Source organism: Myotis lucifugus, unplaced genomic scaffold, assembly GCF_000147115.1.
Source record: "Myotis lucifugus unplaced genomic scaffold, Myoluc2.0 scaffold_234, whole genome shotgun sequence".
NCBI lineage: Eukaryota > Metazoa > Chordata > Mammalia > Chiroptera > Vespertilionidae > Myotis > Myotis lucifugus.
This window is the reverse complement of record NW_005871282.1, coordinates 1113090-1128677: the sequence shown is the minus strand read 5'-3', so window position 1 is coordinate 1128677 and position 15588 is coordinate 1113090. Positions and strand designations below refer to the sequence as shown.

The 15588-nt window shown below is 50.6% G+C and overlaps 1 protein-coding gene and 1 pseudogene across 2 annotated transcripts in view; both read left to right on the top strand.

Moving 5' to 3' along the window:
* Positions 1-15588, top strand: part of GULP1 (GULP, engulfment adaptor PTB domain containing 1) — an 87485-nt gene that overhangs the window by 6710 nt on the left and 65187 nt on the right. The gene's annotated exons all lie outside the window — the stretch shown is intronic.
* Positions 3888-4015, top strand: LOC111827861 (annotated as a pseudogene).

The window sequence follows — 15588 nt, the reverse complement described above, 5'->3', positions numbered from 1 at the left end:
CCCTTCCCTTCCCTTTTCCTCCTCGGCCTCAAGGCCCTCCCGATCCCTTCCTCTTCTGTCTCCTGACAAGTCAATGTTCAATTTGTAGTTTTCTGGGCATGTTTTCTAGTTCGGAACAGAATCTTTCTGGGTTCACAGCAGTTTCATTGGTTGTGTTGTTGAGCTGCTTCTGTTATGTGATGGGATTAACAGGTGTGTTCGAATGTTGGCGACACACAGATGGGCGAGTTGACTGAGAGTCACAGGCGATGTTTTCAGCCGGTAGGTCTGCAGCTGCGCCTTAGGGTGTTTTCCACGGATTTTCCGTGCCGGCTCCAGTCCGGGGGCTTCTGCCTTGACTTGTGGGGTGGCTGCCGGGTGGAGACAGGACAGCAGTCGCGTGCGAGGTGCTGAGGGCCTGACGGACGAGTCCCCGCGGTGCTCCCCAGGCCCCGGGCGCGTGTCCTCCTCAGGGCTTTGATCTCGTCCCAGGACAACACTCATTCTCCCTTCGGCCACCTGCCCCGTAAAACTGCGGCTCAAAGCCGCCCGGTGCTCCGAGGAACATTTCATACCTACACGCTGTAATCACAGCATCGTCATCCAGCCTCATGGTGGCAGAGGAGGCCCGTTCTACCTGCTCTCAAGTCCGCTTGGTGTCCCTTGATGACCAGCCGTCTCCTCCGCGGGGATGCCATCTCGCAGGAGCAGGGCCTCGCTGTCCAATTTTACAAGCAAACGCTGGAGGTTTGGCAAAACCAGAGAACTGTTCCTTCGTTGCTTCTCATCGGTCGTAAATACTGTGTGACAGCCCCGTGTCTTCCCTGGGATTGGCCGCCTCTGCGTGTAAGTGCGATAGCCTGTGCTCTGGCCCTTCCCTGTGGAGCCTCCGGGGGGTTCCCACCATCGTCCGCCTTCAGGAGGCAGGAGCTCCTCCAGCGGGAGGTTTGATGCGAGTTGTTCTAAAGCCGCCCCGAGTCACGTCTGTCCCCAGCCTCCCAGGCCCACGGGCATCTCGCTGCTGCTGAGTCATGGCTCTGAGGTCACCGTCAGCCTCCTCAGCCCCGACTTTCATTCATTCATTCATTTATTCATATATTTATTTGCTTGTTTGTTAATCCTCACCCGAGGATATTTTTCCAGTGGAAGGGAGAGGGGAAGACGGAGAGAAACATCGATGTGAGAGACTCATCGATGGGTTGCCTCCTGCAGGAGCCCTGACCAGGGCCTGGGCTGGGGAGGAGCCTGCAATCAAGATACCTGCCCTTGACCGTAATCGAACCCGGGACCCTTTGATCTGCAGGCCGACGCTCTATCCACTGAGCCAAACGGGCTGGGGCCTCAGCCCCTAACTTTTAGGAGCTAAGTCGGTCCATTAAGCCTTTGAAGTAGAATGCAGTCCCTTATCTCCCATCCTCATGGGCAGCCTGTGTTTCTCTGCCGTCAGATTCGCCTGAGCTACAGGAACAGCCTTTTCATCCTTCCTTTAGTTTCCACTTCAAAAATACACATATATTAATATGCAAATGCACATGCAGATTTAAGGTCTCCCAGCAGGAGGGTGTAGTATATAGGTAAGGACAGTTTGAGTTTCATGTTTAGGAGAACTGGATATGTTTTTATGTATTTTACTTAAATTTTTTTGTAGTTAAATTATGCCTTTTTATTTTATTTTAAAAAATATACTTTTTATTGTTGCCCTAGCTAGTTAGGCTCAGGGGATAGAGCGTTGGCTGCAGCCTAAAGGGTCCCAGGTTTGATTCCCATCAAGGGCACATGCCTGGATTTCGGGCTTGATCTCCAGTAGGGGGCATGCAGGAGGCAGCCAATCAATGATTCCCTCCCATCTTTGATATTTCTCTCTCTCTCCCTCTCACTTCCTCTGGGAGGCCAATAAACATAAAAAAGTAACATATATATATATATACTTTTTATTGTTGATAGTATTACAGATGTCTCCCCTTTCTCCCCCCTTCCCCCTCCTCCTCCCAGCCTCTACCCCCCCCACCCTCGTTCTTCACCACCCTATTGGCCGTGTCCCCAGCCATGCCTAAGTATATAAGGTCTTTGGTTTATCTCTCCTCGTGCGCCTAACCCACATCTGAGGGATGTCAGTCTGTGCCAGGCCCCGCTGCGGCATGTCGGTCTGTGCCAGGCCCCGCTGCTTCGGGTCTGTGTATTTTAAAGAAATTGCACATGTGTGTATTTTAAAGAAATTGCACCTGCTTCCCATCACAGAGCCTAAGGGGACCCGCAGGGTTCTTCTCCTCCTTTCCTCCACTCTTCCTCCTCCTCCTTCATCCGCTGTCAGTTCTTTGAATGGCAGGTTTGTGCACCTTCGAGTCTCTGCACACAGTGTCCCCTCTGCCTGGCCAGCTTCCCTCACCTTCCAAGCTGCAGTTGAAACGCCCCTCCCCGGAGCCCGCTGGAGCTTCTGTCCGGCCCCGGCTCCCCTGCTTGTGCCGCCAGCGCACCTGCTGTCCCTCCCGTCACTGCCGTCACCGGTGCGGCTTCTAAAACCTGCTGTCTTTCCTGACGCAAAGAAGCTGCCTCCAAGTCTAGGTCGCTCATGACCCCAGCCACAGGACAGGTTCTCAGTCAGCACCGATTCCCTAAGGGGCTGGTGACGGAAAGGCACCTTGTTACTGCTTCTAAAGATGGGCTGTTTCTTGAGAGAAGTAAATGTATCCCTTTTATGAATCTTTTGGATTTTCAAATTCTTTGACATTATCTCTAAGCTAGAGGCCCGGTGCATGAAATTCATGCACAAGGGGGGGGGGCCCTCAGCCCGGCCTGTGCCCTCCAGCAGTCCGGGACCCCTCGGGGGATGTCCGCCTGCTGTCAGACATCTCTCTCGCAGTCCAGGACCCCTTGCTCCTTATCACCCACCTGCAGTGGAGGTGGGAGAGGCTCCTGCTGCCGCCTCTGAGCTGCGCTTCCCCTGTGGGAGCGCACTGACCACCTGGAGACAGCTCCTGTATTGAGCGCCTGCCCCCAGGTGGTCAGTGCATGTCATAGCGACTGGCCGGTCCCCTGTTCAGTCAATTTGCATATTAGGGTTTTATTATATAGGATAATGGAGGAGTATAATTTAAAAAATCTGTATCTTCACCTTATGCACTAATACTGACTGAATGTTAAAATGACGACCTGGGGAATCAGGGGTATGAGACAGGCGGGTCATTGTGTTTGTTGAGAGAAGTTCCGATTTCAATCTGCTTACTAAACACTACGTTTATTTTATTGCATTAAAATGGCGTTTTTAAGGAATGTGTTTAGCATTGACGACTGCCTTTTATATGCTTCTGCTTGATGACCAGCTACTGTTATAGGTCTCATTTCCTGAAATCTTCATCCTTTTCTTTGAAAAGAAGCTGCATGAATATATTTTAATTGAAATATCGACAACAGCTGTATGCCCGCGAGACAGAGAATGTTTTACTTACCAGGATGATCCTAGCCAGTAGGCACTTATTCTAAATCATAACACGTCAGGAATCTTCATTGGAGAAAGTGATTTGTGATTTCTTTAAAGAGCTTAATTCAGCAAGAACGGAGGGCAGATTTGCGGGATCAGTTGCTTGCCCTCCCAGAGTTCAAAAGGGTGCAGAGCGTTCAAGAGGAAGCTCGATCCCTCGAGCGTGGCGTTCCCCTGAGAGCTCACCACTGTTAGTCCCTAAACAGAGGCCCGCACCAGCTCAGGGCTCAGCGTTCTGTCCTGTTCTAAAATAATATTTGTGACGGGAGACGATTTCAACCGCCGTGTTCGTGAACCTGTGTACATTTTGAAATCACACCCACTGACAAAAATAGTTCTGGTCTCTTCCAAGAACAAACTGTGTAATTAGAGTCATTGATAATTTCTTCGGCGGAATTCGTGCGCGTGACTGTTTTAAATTACGAAACAGGTACTTACCTGCAGGGGAAATACCGTAATCAGAAATGCCCTCGGGGTGGGCTGCCCCCCTGCGATTTCTCAACATTTGGAAGCTCGCTGCACAGTGTGGTAGTGGGGCTGCGTCCGTGCTGTCCCCAGAAAATAAAATGAAATTCTAAAACAGGCTTATGGCAGAGGAATTAGGTGGTGTTGAGGGCCCCTGTGTCACATGTTATAATGTTTGGTTTTATGGGATAACTAGAGGCCCGGTGCATGAAAATTCGTGCACTGGGGGAGGGGGGTCCCTCAGCCAGGCCTGCCCCCTCTCACAGTCTGGGAGCCCTCAGGGGATGTCCTACTGACGGCTTAGGCCCGCTCCCTAATTAGCATATTACCCTTTTATTAGTATAAATGTTATAAGAGCAGATATGTTACCATGAGGGACAAGCCTGAAGATGCTGGATGCAGTGTTGAAAGATGCTTTGTAGCATCATTTGAGAATCCTAAACAAAGCTCACCCCTTTCATTCCGCAATCCCAGAGTTTACAGGTAACTACTATTCCTCCCTGTAGATCCAGCGTGTCAAACTCACGCCGGCTGTAGAGCCATGTGGTCTTGAGAGCTTTTTCCATCTGGGCCTTAGGAGCCTTCGCTAGAATCAGGCGTAAATCTAAGGGAGCTGCATTTCACAGATAAGAGGAAAGGGCACATTTGGGGGACTTTTTTTGTGGAAGACTATAGCCTGAAGCCTGCGATGTGTCCATATCTCAGGGCTCGCTGGAAGGATCCCCGATAAAATCCCCTTCATCTCAGTAATGAAGCGACTTTATCTCAGGGACTGCGGCTGCCTGTGCTCATCAGTGACATGTGGCCCAGGTGCTGAAGAGGTAGGCCGTTCACGAAGGCAGCTCTCTGTAGTCCCATGATGCCTTGGAGAATGTGACTTATGCTGCTGCCCTCGCACATTTCAAAGGACAGTTAGGTTTGGAGGAAATGTTAACATTAGTCCAAATCATGTGTCCGTGTAGAATCAGAGAAAGCTGCTTGCCACTAGAGAAGGAAAGAACAGGACTGGAATATGCCCTTTGAAAAGGAGGAGCAGATGAAGCAAGGGAATTAAAGCTGCAGCCGATGCCAGCTTCCTTCCTTCCTTCCTTCTTTCCTTCTTTCTTTCTTCCCTTCCTTCCTTCCTTCCTTCCTTCCTTCCTTCCTTCCTTCCTCCTTTTCCCAATATATTTTTATTGATTTCAGAGAGGAAGGGAGAGGGAGAGATAGAAACATTAATGATGAGAGGGAATCATTGATTGGCTGCCTCCTCCACACCCCCTCCTGGGGATTGAGCCCACAACCCAGGCATGTGCCCTGACCAGGAATCGAACCGTCATGTCCTGGTTCATGATGCACAACCACTGAGCCACATCAGCATGGCAATGCCAATAGTCCGTCTCTTCCATCACAGGACTAGCGAGTGCAAGACTGGTAACTAAAGCACATACCACTGACTACCTTAACTGAGCGTTGGAATTAAGAATTAAAGGGAAATACTTTCATTATTTCAAAATACCCTCGGGGAGCGTGGAAGGAGCCTAACCATTTTTGGGTACAAGCGAACTTCATGTTTGCAGAGAATAAAGCTAAACACAGATGCCTCGGCAACACTGCTCATTCGAAAAGCCCTTTTCTGGGAATCTTGTGCCCATTCAGTGGCTAATTAATAATTAACAATAATTAATAATGCAAAAGGAAGGAAAGATATAATCATCTAGAACAAACTGAGAAAATATACTTTTAAAATGTTACTGAATTGATCTTTCCAGTGTTTTGCAATTTTGAAAGCATTGTGTTTACTCTTGAAAATGCACTACTTTGTATGCAGCTTCTCCCCCTTCCTCCTTTCCTGTCTCTCCTCTCCTCTCCCTCTGTCTCCCCTCTTCCTCCTGTTGTTCCATTAGGTGGGGGTCACAGGGCCCTTTCGGGGTGAAGAACACCCTTTAGGTAAATGTAATTAGATTGTAGTGATCGTTGTACAGCTTTATCATTATTCTAAAAGCCGTTGAGTTGCATATGGTGAGTGAGTGAGTTCCATAAATGATGCATCAAGTTGTGACCGGAAAGGGGCCCTGGCCCGGAGGGGTCTGCCTGGGCGGCGGGTGGTGTGCGGGTTCTCGGCTTCCTGCAGGAAAGATTCCCCAGCGGGAGTCCAGGTGACCAGGAGGGAACGTCGGTTAACGCTGGGGACGCAAAACAAGAACGGGCTTAGCATAGAAGCAGCGACAGGAGGGCCCAGGCCGCCCTCGCTCCCTGGGGAGTCAGAGAAGGGGCCTCAGGGTCAGGGTCAGGGGTGAGCCTGGGACGAGCTGCTGCTGCACGTTGCTCCCCCGGTTGGAAGCCTCGTGGGGCCCTTTGGGGCTCAGGAGATGGTCCTTGTGGGGGAGGAATGGGAGGAGAACAGGGGAAAGGGAATGGTAGGGTGTGTACCCCAGGAGGTGAGCACGTGCTGGGTCCTTTGTCTTCAGGGTTTTTATCTCTTTCTCAAAGGCACGCTGTCAGGCGAGGCCTTGGGGGAGGGGTCCAGCACAACATGCATCAGCTTTCCAGGTGGGCCCCTGCAGGCCGTGGGCCCCACCGATTGGTCGGTGCAGGGCAGGGGTCGTCAGTCATCGCAGCTGGTCCTGGTGCCGCCCACCTGGTTCAGCCGCTTTCTGGGCCTGGAGCTGAGCCACCGCGGAGGCCTCCCTGCCGTCTCTAGGGAGGTGCCCCTGTGCCTGCTGTACGTTGCTGGGCCAGTGTTCAGCTCCCTGCCTCAGTTTCCCCTTCCGCCTGTCCTGGCTCACCGGCCTGTCGAAAAGAAAGCTGTTTTTAAAAGGGAGCTGCTTGCCTGAGGTTGACTGAGGCGCCCGAACGAGAACAAGGACCCACCTTATCCCAGGCGATGGAGCAAACCACCGAGGGGAGATGCCGGTGTCAGGCTCAGCCGGGTGTCTTTTCCTCCTAACAGCCTCGTGCGTTTCAGTCCCGCCACGCGGGCGAGGGGCCGACCCCCAGAAAGCGGGCGTGGCCGCAGCTCTCACCTTCCCTGTGCGGGCGCGGCATCCTGGGTGGGAGAAGCCGGGGGTCATTCAGAGATGGTGTGTGTCCTCCCGACAGTGTGTGTCCTCCTGCGGGCGAGCCCAGGGTCGCGAGCACCTGAGTGCAGCCCGTTCAGTGGGAAGCTGAATCAGAGCGCACACAGCGTTTACCGCGGAACATCCAGGACCAGTTGGTAGATATATTCAACATTTGTTTTTAATGAATAAGTTTTATTCATTCTCTTTTTTAGAAGTCTTTATTGTTGAAAGCATTACATAGGTCCTCCTTTTCCCCCACTGACCTCTCCCAGCCCCCCACCCCCCGCCCTCACCACCCCATTGTCTGTGTCCATGGGTGATGCATGCTAGTATATGCGTACAGTTCATTGGTTGATCTCGTCCCAGCCACCCGCCCCTGCCGGCCTTCTGGACTCCTCAGAAAGGCTGTCTGCAGCCCTGTGCTCACAGCAGCGCAGTTTACAATAGCTGAGATCTGGAAACAGCCCAAGTGCTCAGCCGATGAACGGCTGAAAAAGCTGTGGTACATCTACACCCGGAATACTACACGGCAATAAAAAGAAGGAACTCTTACCATTTGCAACAGCATGGAGGGACCTGGAGAGCATTATGCCGAGCGCAGGAAGCCAGTCGGAGACAGACAGGTATCACCCGATCTCACTCACATGTGGAATCGCATGAACCAAGTCAAGTGATGATCAAAAATAGACCCAGAGACCTAGAAGCATGGAAAGCAGTTTTATTCATTCTTAAGTAAATGTCGTGTCGCAGTGGCAGACTGATTTTTTTCAGTGTTCTAATTTCTGTATTTGAAAAGTCTCGTCTACATCAGCAAACGTTTCAAATCCGTGAAACGTGTCCCGGAGGTGGGACAGCAAGAGGCCCTGCGGCCAGAGGAGCGACAGCACTTGAGCGCATGTGAGCTGCTTGGTGCTCAGGGCTCCACCTTTGTTGCCTCATCTCGGTCATCAGGACAGGAAACGCCTTTCCACAATCGCTGATGGGCTGCGGGGCTGCGTTGTGATGGCCTGTGGTTGCTTCTCGGGGACACGGGGGCCTTGAAGCAGGGCCCAGGGGCTGTACCGAATGCTGTTGGTACGCGCTTGCTCCAACTCCTGCTTTGGCTAGAACCACCCCAAATTCTCTTTGTCACTTACTTCCTGTCAGAAGTGGTCTCTGCACTCTAGGTTATTGGAATCGCAGAAGGGAAGAAGACGCATTTTATTTATTTATTGTGTAAATAATTCTTTACTGTTGAAAGTATTACATATGTCCCCTCCCCGCCTTGACCCCTTCTCGCCCGCCCCCCGCCCCAGGCCCTCACCACCCCACTGCCTGTGCCCATGGGCTCTGCAGATGCACAAAGGGCTTTGGGTGATCACCTCCCTCCCACCTCCCCCCCCACCTTCCCTCCGAGATGCCGCCCTCTGCTCCATGCTTCCGTGAGGAAGACGCATTTTAACGATTTTCCCGGTGGTAACTATATGGTATAGTTATTCCAGTTAAAAATAGCAAAGAAACACATCCCCGGAAAATAATAGAAGCCACTCTCACTTCATCTGAAAACCTTGTTTTCTGGTCCAAGCGGCGATGATCCTGTTGTTATCGGTGGGGGGTCCTCCGTGTCCCCCCGTTGCTGGTGGAAGTGGGCCTCGTGCGATGTCACGAGAAGAGGGATTCTGTGTGACTCGCCGGGAGATCGCGGGGTGTAGAAAGCCTGTTCCGTGGGCTCCACCCCCGAGGGTCCACGGCCCCCCCCTCGCTCCGTCCCCCGAGGAAGACGCACTGTGTCTTCAGCAGAGCTGGGCAGAGCCTCGCCTCGCCGGAGCGCACGGATGGCATGGCAGTGCCCCGAGTCTCGCCTAGAAACGCAGGGTTTCTGCGCTGCTGGTTCCATTCTGGTCCCCAGGAACGAAGAGCGTTCAAAACTGAAGTGACTCCTTTTGAAAATGCTCCTCGGGCCCCTTTGCAATTCCGCGCCCACGCGATCCAATCGCAGCTGCACCTGTCACGTTGAAGTTAACACCGATCATCCGTCGATATCGCCTGTCTGTTCTAGTTGGAGGTGAAATCGCATCGCTTTTTCTCCTTGGGCTGCAGTGTTTGCTGGGCAATGAAAACAGCGTAACACCGGGGAGATTTTTTTTTTAAATAAACGCTTAAAAATAATCGTTAGCTGTTCTGAGATGAAGCGACGGTCAGCTGCTAGTGTGCTCTATCTTATCATCCAAAATCGGTATAAACTCCCCAGACGCACACGGCTCCAGGCCCAGACACCTGGGGAAACGCATACTTCCTGGCTGTCAAGAAGTGATGTGTGTGCTGTGTTTTTGCCCCTAAAGTGAAGGATTTAAAATTAAACACCAACTCACAAGGGGTATTTTGGATGATTTTCTTTAGCATTATGTTCTAACCATTACACTTTATCCACCTTAAATGAAAATATTTTATTATTTCAAGAAAGTAAGATTACTAATTAAAAGCAGAAGGATTACAAATTGAGGCTGAAAGCTAAGATTTATATATTAACAATTTGTACTATCAACCGGTGACTAAAAAAATTAACGTACCGTAGGAAATTAAAATCTCAACAATTAAAACATTGAATAATGTAGAAGAATTTTTTAGACCATCTATAAATTAGATCTTATTATCCCAAATATAGCTCAATCTGCCAGATAAGCCAATCGATCATATAATCTTTTTTTTTAATTACAAATTTTTTATTGAATTTATTGGGGTGACCTTGGTTAATGAAATTACATATTTTCAAGTGTATAATCCTATAATACATCATCTGTACATTGTGTTGTGTGGAAATCCATTTTTTAAGGTAGCATTTCTCAGAAAGCTTCTGATGATGGATTGTCCCAAACAATGGCCATGATGTAGTAAAATATGTTCGGGCTCATTAGTCTGAGGTGATTCTTTATGTCCCTCAGTACTTACTTTGTACATTTCACAGTGTTTGGTAGATATTAGATGACCAGTAAACATTTAATGAATCAGTCTATAAACACGCTGAATGGTAACACCTGTAAACCTACTTTCGCCCCACCCTGTATTTGCTAAAATTGGGCCACAAATAGGGGTGCTACAAGTTTCAAAAGCCAAAATAAAGGAACATGATTCTCAGTGTTCACTACAGAAAGGCGTCTTTGTGGTTGGGAAGCCCTGGGAGTCCTTGGCATTGGGCTGCGGGCGGGCGGGCGGGCAGCTGCCTGGGTCCCAGCTCCTGTGGGAGGGCCCCTCCCGGGATGAAGAGGAAAGCCGTTGTCTGGAGACGTACGCGATCTGAAACGCTATTCCCATGGAAGCCCCCAGCCGCCAGGGGTACGCAGAGCACCGGCCTATGTCATGCAGAGCACACGGCCATGTGTTCCGATATTGTCGCATTTCGATTTTGTCATGACTCCGGGCTCCAGGTCACCACCGATGTCTTGTTATGGCCGCACAATTTGACGAATGGTCGTGTGCGCTAGCCGTGGTATTTCTGCAGGAATTAGACGGGTTTCAAAACATCCAGACCTGCGTGTTTGTTACCAGCTTGAGAGCAGAACCATCAATCACCATGTCCTTTGTGACGAAGTGCTTGACTCTAGGGATTATTTTTGGTGGGAAAAAGAAAGATGAGCTTTCACTTTATGTGCTGGCAAGATGATGGAATAATTCCTATTAATAAGCCCTCAGACGCGTGCTGGGGCTTGACTCTGCCCAGCGCGGCGTTGGGGACTGTGGGAGGCGGGCTGGGGATGGAGGTGGGAGCAGTGGCCTCCCCCTGGTGCGCGTTCGTTTGTAGTGGCTCATGCTTTCTAGTCGCAGAGAAAGCCCTGCTGGGGCAGGGGGCGCTCTGGGGTGGCACAAATCAAGGTGCTTTACCACCTACCTGGCGCTTCCATGTTTACAAAGTACTCGCCCCACTTGTGTGCATGACCCACGGACACGGACAACAGGGTGGCGAAGGCCTGGGGTGGGTGCAGGGGCGGCGGGGTGAGGTGGGGGGGGGGAAGGTAAGACTTTCAACAATAAAGATTTAAGTAAACAAACAAACAAACAAACAAACAAAAAGCACCTCGCCCCTATGTTTGACCCTCCCAGAATCCAGGTATTTGGAAGACACCACAAATGTCTCTTCCGTGGCCTCCTAACCCACGTGAGAACGGTCGCTCTGTGTCCGATCCTCCGCAAGCCCTTTCATGCTTCTCATTTGACTCTAATTAAGAAGGAAGTGGTGAGTGTGACCTTCCCAGTTTGGGCAGCGGAGGCCGAGGGGTGGACATGTAGCCGGAATCGCTCTCTGATGTTGTAGGTGGGAATGAGGCCAAGCATTGCCTTCTCCTAGGCCCCAGGGCCCTGCCTGTTTCTCAGGTGCCAGGGGTCCTGTCCAAGGTGCTCTCGGTCCAACCTGGGCCCATTGCCCGGCATCTGGGAGCCTCTGCCTCAGTCATCCACCTTCAGTGAATGTTCTGGAAGATACCTCAACAGGGAAAACCTAAAAGGCTGCATTATCGTAATTGAAATTAACCCGCCCGGCTGGTGTGGTTCAGTGGTTGAACATCGACCTATGAACCAGGAGGTCAGGGTTCGATTCCTGGTCAGGGCTCGATCCCCAGTGTGGGGTGTGCAGGAGGCAATAAAAACATATTCAGGAGGCAATAAAAACATATTTTTAAAAAATTAACCCAAATGATGAGGAGCAGAGAGGACTGGTATGGTCTGGGCCACCTGGAGTCCCAGGCCTGGCCCGGTCCACCACGGAGCTGCCCGTCACGTGGCTCGGTTAGGGGAGCCCCTCCAGCCCTTTCCGTTCCTGCGGCAGCTGGAGTCGATTGTCCTTCGTTTGGAACGGAAGGAGCCCTGACTGTTAGCTTAAATTAATACGACAGATCCGTAATGGCTCTGCCTGCTGAACGAGCTAACACTTTGAATTAGACTTTACAATGATGGGCTGACAGTTTAAGATCATTGGTTTTCAAAAACATGAAAAATAGCCTTTTAGAAAACTCGGTGGCAAATGTCAAACGTCAGCTAATGAAAATGGTCTTTTTATTTTTAGAATGCCAGTCAAATTATGCTTCTAACAATGATTAGAGAGGTTAAATTTTTTTGTGTGTGTGAAAAGTAATATAATGGACACATGTGGAATGAAAACAGTGGTTTGTGGCATTTTAAATTTAGGTGCGGATGTGGAAATTAATTTTCTTCCCTTTGATGATTTGAAATAAAAACAGAGGCCTCGCACACCAGTACAGCTTTCCACCCATAAAGCAGTGCGGCTTCTTTTCTTTGTGATGTTGGTCTTCGCTCATGACTCCTGGTCACATTTGGTACATGGCGCCCGTAAAGTCATTAGCATTAATTATTAGCCTCATTCTGGGCGTTTTATAAAATGAAGAGTGAGGGAACGAGTAAGGTTGGGATGGTGTATGACCAACATGCTTTCCAAATAAAGAGATAATTCGATTTTATATTTGTAAAAATAACACGAAAGATATGGTCCTATAGGAAACCTTTGTTTTCAGAGAAAGTATGTAAAGTACCTGGAAGTCTTTTTATTTTGATTTGGTGCCTGGGTCAGTCCTGAGATCCTCCGGGGAAAATAGGGTAGACCAGATGCCTGGGGCTGACTCTCCCACTTACTGCCAATGACTGTGCTCGAGTTTCCCCACCTCTCTGTGTCCTCGTGTGTGAGGCAGGGTAAGGACAGTGCCTCCCTGGTAGCATTGTGGTGAGAATTACGGAAGGTGATATTTATAAAGTGCATGGAACAGCACTTAGCTTATAGTGAAATCTAGTAGCTGTTAAGTATTCTTTTTAAAAAATATATTTTAATTGATTTCAGAGAGGAAGGGAGAGGGAGAAAGAGGTAGGAACATCAGTGATGAGAGAGAATCTTTGATTGGCTGCCTCCTGCACACCCCACACGGGATCGAGCCCGCAACCCGGGCCTGTGCCCTGACCGGGAATCGAACCATGACCTCATGGTTTGTAGGTCGACACTCAACCACTGAGGCACGCCGGTCGGGCTGTTAATTATTCTTATGATGCAGCTGACTCAAACTAGCTTCTATGTGCTTTGCTAATCAAAGAGTGGGGTGTTCCAGGTTTCATTTGAAACATAAAATTCTGTTTCCTTTTCCGTGTCACTCTGTGAAAAGCTGCTTGTCTTTCAGTTTTGTGCCAGGGGCGGAGGCGTTCAGGAAACACAGTCTACAGGTGGGTGGAGAGTCTCAGGGGGCTGAGAGGCTGGGTGCCCAATGAAGAAAAGAGCAAGAAAAACAAAACACGATCAACTGTTCGTAGCATTAACGATGAAAACTATTCATATCTTTATCTCCATGGATCTCAATGGTCTTGGAGGGAGGACACGCCAGGGCAGTGAGAGCCGGCAAGTACCAGGGGGACGGCTGACCGATGAGCACAGCAGGGCCTGCCTGTCGGACTCACTGCCGGCTCAGGGGCAGCAGGCGCCTTCACGCCAGACCACGCTGCCGGGGGGTCCTCACAGGCCCACCCCCCCAGTTGCTGTCGGTATGACCGCGTGTTTATCGGACCTTCTGCCGTGGGAATCTCCAAATGTCCATCTCATCCGCAACCTCATACATCAGGTCGTAGACGCCAGATGGGAGCTCCCTGTGGCACGTTAATCACATTAAACAAAGTGACTGCCGTTGCTCCGTAAGAAAAGAAGTCCTCGACGGCTACAACTCTAGGACCCAAGGAGTAAAGCCAATGCCACCCTGACAAGGGTAATTCCAAATTAGAGCAGTATTTTATCAGTTCATATTACCAGAAGGTTCGATTACAAGCCTGGAGACCATTTTTGGAAAGCCTCCTTTGTTAAAAAAATAACTTTATAAAGTAGCTGAAACGAAAATATATATGCATTTCCAATTTGAATTGTGGCTGAGAAGAAAATTCAAACTCTATCACAGTAACACCTCTCATCAGGTTTGCTTTCCCACAGAAAGGGAAGCCACATGCACATGTTTTCTGTTCAAAAAGATAGTTCTAGAAAGATTTTTTAAAAATATATATTTTTATTGATTTCAGAGAAGAAGGGAGAGGGAGAGAGAGAGAGAAACATCAATGATGAGAGGGAATCACTGATTGGCTGCCTCCTACACGCCCCACACTGGGGACCGAACCTGCAACCCAGGCATGTGCCCTTGATCAGGAATTGAACCCGGGACCCTTTAGTCCGCAGGCCGACGCTCAACGCTCTATCCACTGAGCAAAACCGGCCAGAGCTAGAAAGATTTTTAAAAACTGCCGTGTATTCCATCTTCTCTCCTTGTGTCCTCGTCCAGTTTCCGCCCCCCCCCCCCCCCACACACACACACACACTTTCTAGCTCTATTGTGGCCTTTGTTACCTCTGGGCCCAGCCACTGCCGTCACCCTCGGCCAATCTCCCTGCCTTGTAAGCTCTCCCTGTTCAAATTACCCTGGTGCCGCTGCCACAGCGATGCCGGTAAAACACATTCTCCTTGGTCGATATCCAATACCAATAGCTGTCAGAGTGTTTTCCCACCTGCATGTGACGTGAAAAGCTGGCTCCTCCACAAACCAGCCAAGAGCGAGTCCGCCTCCCTGAGCTCTGCCTCCGGCCTGCCTCGAGCACGGGCCCGGCCGCCGCCCTGACCACCTCGCACCCCAGCAGCTTGGTCCTCGGCACCAGCACATCACGGAGCCGTGCCGGGCGCGGTGCGTGCTGCCCTAAGCACAGGGACTCGGCGCTGGAGCCCCCCAGGCTGGCAAGGTTCCCCGAGGTGCCGGCTGGGCTGTCGACAGAGTCGACAAACATTACACCGTCCTGTCTAAACTGACTTGATCTCGCAAAACCTTTCTTTTAGGAATCCTGTCTGGCCCGGCCAGTGTGGCTCAGTGATTGAGCACCGGCCTATGAACCAGGAGGTCATAGTTCGATTCTGAGTCAGGGCACATGCCCGGATTGTGGCTCCATCCCCAGTGGGGGTCATGCAGGAGGCAGCCAATCAGTGATTCTCTCTCATCATTGATGTTTCTATCTCTCTCCCTTTCCCTTCCTCTCTGAAATCAATACAATTTTATTTAAAAAAAATAAAGGAGCGAAAATGTCTGATACTCACTTTCCCAAGCTCGGTTGGTTTAGAACATAGTCCGGCCCCGAGACCCACTCTCTGTGGGACGTCTAGACGGTCCTGTGGGTTCTTCTGTGAAAGATGAAATGCTCTTCTTTCCAGCCCCCTCTGCGTGTGCCCAGGGCCCAGCTGAACGGGCAGCCACTCTGTGAAGGAAGGAACCACCTACAGACAAAGCCCACGGGGGGGCGGGAGGGGAGGCAGGAGGAATCAGAGCGCATGGGCAGTGGCCACAGCTGCGGGCTGTTTACCAACCTGGAGACCATTTGCCCTCCGACCTGTTATGGGAAACGGTGAGCCCCTAGGATGCAGGCGACTGTAGGTGTCTGTTACTTGCACCCCACCCCTCCCCCAAGCGTCCTAAGTAGACAGACTGGGACCATGTCTGGCTTCGGTTCTGGGATGGCAGCGTAGACTCGTGCATGGGACCCAGCACTTCAACCTGCGAGGTTCTGAGCTCAGCCTGCGGGCCTGAGCTTTGTGTTTGGGTGCTGGCTGGGCTGGGTGTAGGCTACGCGTCTAAC